This window comes from Alexandromys fortis, unplaced genomic scaffold (assembly GCF_014885135.2).
Source record: "Alexandromys fortis isolate MF-2015 unplaced genomic scaffold, M_Fortis_MF-2015_v1.1 scaffold_455, whole genome shotgun sequence".
In the NCBI taxonomy this organism is placed as follows: domain Eukaryota; kingdom Metazoa; phylum Chordata; class Mammalia; order Rodentia; family Cricetidae; genus Alexandromys; species Alexandromys fortis.
This window is the reverse complement of record NW_026068340.1, coordinates 169,391-173,419: the sequence shown is the minus strand read 5'-3', so window position 1 is coordinate 173,419 and position 4,029 is coordinate 169,391.

Below are 4,029 nucleotides of genomic sequence, written 5' to 3'. Positions count from 1 at the left end.
TGGCGTAGAAGTAGACAGGTTGACCAATGGAATCAAAACAAAGATTCAGATATGAATCCACAGACCCATGAACACTTGATTTTTGACAAAGAAGCTAAAACTCTACAATGGAAAAATGAAAGCATCTTGAACAAATGGTACTGGAATAACTGGATATCAAAATGAAAAAGAATGCAAGTACATTCATATCTATCCCCATGCGCAAACTCAAGTCCAAATGGATTAAATAACTCAATACAGATCTGGCCACACTGAACACAGTAGAGGAGAAAGTGGGAAGTTATCCCGGCCTGTGGGATACGAACGGGGGTCCCTGATAAACTTAGTGGAGAGGAATGAAAGGAGACAAGAGACTCGAGAAATGACAGCAAGACAGGATTTTTGATCAAGCCATTCCGTTTATTCTTTCTCAGAAGCTGTCATATAGCAAACAGGCAAAGGGGGAAGGGAAGGGTGTCAGGAAACTCAGGTCTGCTGGAATTCACGTCTGGAGACATCCCTAGCTGATAAGTATATACTGAGGGTCTGTGATTGTTGACTAACTAAGGAAAATGCGAATAGGTTCCAGAGCCTGGTGCCTGCAGGTCTCTGCTAGGAGATAAGATACCAGGTTGATTTCCTGGACCCTGCAGAGGGGATAGAGGTAAATATTTTTCTTAATTTGTGAGCTTAAGATGGCTGTAATGAATATGCAGGTATCAAAATACAGGCCTTTGCTTCTGGCAGGAAGTAGTCTTCAGAGCATGGGCATAGGAAACTCCTGCCTAAATATAGCATCAGTAGCACAGACACTGAGAGCACCAATAAATAAATGGGATCTTCTGAAACTGAGAAGATTCTGTAATGCAAAGGACACAGTCAACAAGATAAAAAGGCATCCCACTGAATGGGTAAAGATCTTCCCAACCCCAGAGCAGACAAAAGACTGATCTCCAAAATATATAAACTCTCAAGATATTAGACATCAAATTCCAAATATTCCAAATAAAAGTAGGATACAAATCTAAACAGAGAAATTTCAACAGCAGAATCTCAGGAGTCTAAAAGACACTTAAGGAAATGTTCCACATCCTTAGTAATCATGAAAATGTAAATCAAAATGACTCTGAGATAGCATCTTACAATAGTCAGAATGGCTAAGATTAAAACCACCAGTGATAACTTATGTTCCTACACGACTTTGAGGTAAGAATGCCCCCTAAATATCTCTGTTTTTACATTGTGATCATGTTCAGAAGTGGATTTGTTAACTGAGCATCCTTAAAGAAAGAGAGAACATTGCATGAGCATATTCAGACTCCCTAAGTAAAATCCCCATGCTTCCTTTTTGAGGAGAAACACTGTTTTGAAAATAACTCCCATGCACTTTGTGCCTCCTGCAGGCAAGTATTTTTTCTCATTTCTTCTCTCTTGGCTGTTGAGATCGTGATTTTGGGTAGTCAAACTGACTACCTCTGGGATTACCTAAAAATTGATTATACCTGAGAGAGTTTACTTAAAGGTTTTTAAATGGGGAAAACCTCCATTAATCTGTATAATTTGAGATGATAGGACCACCTTTAACTGCTTGGTGGCAGTGCACACTTTTAATACCATGACAATAATCTTCTTTTTTTGACCTTAAAATTCTCTTCAGCTGTTAATATTCTGGACATCTTTTTCCCTCTGGGACAGGGAATCACTGCACCCACCTAGCACAGCACAGTGTACTGTACAAGCTAGCTAGCCACATTGTGTCCTGGAGGAAAACGGGAAAGTTCCTGCGGAGTGCAAGATTGTGACCTTGTCTGCTTTTGTAGCCAAGGGCAAGTGCAATTGAAATGCTTACCTTGGCCTGTCTAGAAAAGATCTTTGACTGGGGTGGCAGGAATGGCCAGGAACTACTGTTCTGTTTCTTTAAGCACACTATAGCCCTGTGGACAGTGTTCTTGTCACTCAGACTGCATCAGCCAATCAGGCCCTCCAGGTGACCTGCCAGTCAGAAGCAGTGCAGGGCTCTTCCTGGCCCCGGCCTGCAGACTCGGCTTTGTGGAGGAGCTTGTGCCAGTTGTTTCCTGTGCTGTGGTGAAGTTGCTGCTGCTGGAAATTGATGAGCTGAGAGCTTTGGCGAGCTGAGAAACAACAACATGGTGAGTGAGGGAACGCTGTCTCCAGACGGGGAGGAGCAGAGGGTGAGGGGCGGGAGACAGCATGGTGCGTCCTCCCGGGATCCGTGTGGGAACCTGCCGCCAGATTCCCTGTGCTGTGAAGTCCCACGTGGTCCTTGTTAATTCATAGACCTGGGACAGAACTCTGAAAAACTTTGCTCCTTGGGCTTAATTTGTTTAGAGAATTGGAAGCAGGGTGCTGTGTGTACAAACGTTTTTCTTGTCAACTTCAATAGAGAGGCCTAGTTTCTCCAGTATCTTCTCGAAATTGAGCACTTTGCCTTTAACCTTTACATACAATCTCCATTTCTATTTACCTATGTGGACGGTATCAAGGCAGCTCACCTGTTGGGTAGCGCTGCACTTCTAAGCCGCAATGTAGAAGAGGAGAATTGCTGATACAAAGGATTCGCCAATGCCTTGGAAATAGTTCAGTCTCTCAAAGTAGAATTTAGCTGAGGGAGGACTACCTCTAAATCACCCAGAAGATAAATGTGTTTTAATCAGGGCTGTTAGAGGTTAGGATGCTAGGGTACATACACATTGTTCAACTGGATTGTCCAGATATTTGGCTCCAAATGATTACAAAGAAGCCAGACACCAGGCACATCCCCATATGAAAAAAAAAACAAAAACAAAAACAAAACAAAACAAACAAAACAAAACAAAACAACCTCTAACAAGCTTTTCAAGGAGGCATTACAGCTTCCTAACCTACTTTAAGGCCTGATGTCGCTCAACCTTCCAGTTTTCTATTTGAGAACAACACAGTTTTTCCATATGGGCAATGTGCCACCGGGTGACATATACCTATTATCCAGTCCGAAAGTTTGATCATAACATAGTGTATTGGTTGTATCTCCACTAACAAAATATTTAACCCCGAAAGCAGCAGTCATTTATAGCAACTCTGGTACCAACGTCAAAGGGGAAAACTGGTTTAAAAAATTTTGCAAAACCTATTCTGGACTGTAGAACAACATATCACAGAAAGAGAATGAATACAAGTTTTGTGATTTTATATATACATACTTCAGGAAATTTATCAGTACACAAATTATTTTTATTGCTGGATTAGCAATGAATTTTTGGGGATATATTCTGAAGAGCCATATAAAAATAGATTCAGGGAATATATTAAATTGAATTTCTAGATTAAGTGTTTCATTTAAAGAATTATCTACAACAAATTTCATGTTTCTCTATGAAAAGTTATCTAACCTTATATGAGAATATCATGAAGTATTTTTCTACACTATACTAAATGTATTTCCTAAGAGGGAAAAACTAAAATATCTAAAATATATTAGATTAAGATTACAAGACCATTATAGATATTATGTGCATGCATCTGTTTACAGAATTAACCGTATGCAAAATGGATTTTTCATTAGAGATGATAAAGAAATGAGTTGGTGACAACCATCCTTTACACCACATTATCAACTCACTTTAACCACAAGTGTGTCCTTGGTATGTGAGTACAGGAAACAGGTTCATTCCCTACTCATCAAATCATCCATAGATTTACTTGGAAGATGAAAGTGCAGAAATGTGAAATATGTTAAATATTTTTTTTCTTTCTTTTAAACCACATCCCAAGCATGGCATAGCAGCCTGAAATTACAAAATACTTAACTGGGCTTTAGTTATCTATACAGACTGCGTGAATATGAATTAAGTTCCCAAATTAGCACATCAAATAACAGAACCAGCCATAAAGCAGGCAGAAAAATTAAACATTTTATATATGAGTTTTAAATCATTTAATTTCTGTAGAACAATTTTATTCACAATATAATATGACAGAAATCACCACAGGATTGATATACTGATTGCAATAGTATTGTATGCAGCAGCAGCTTTGCATTTTTTTTTTTTT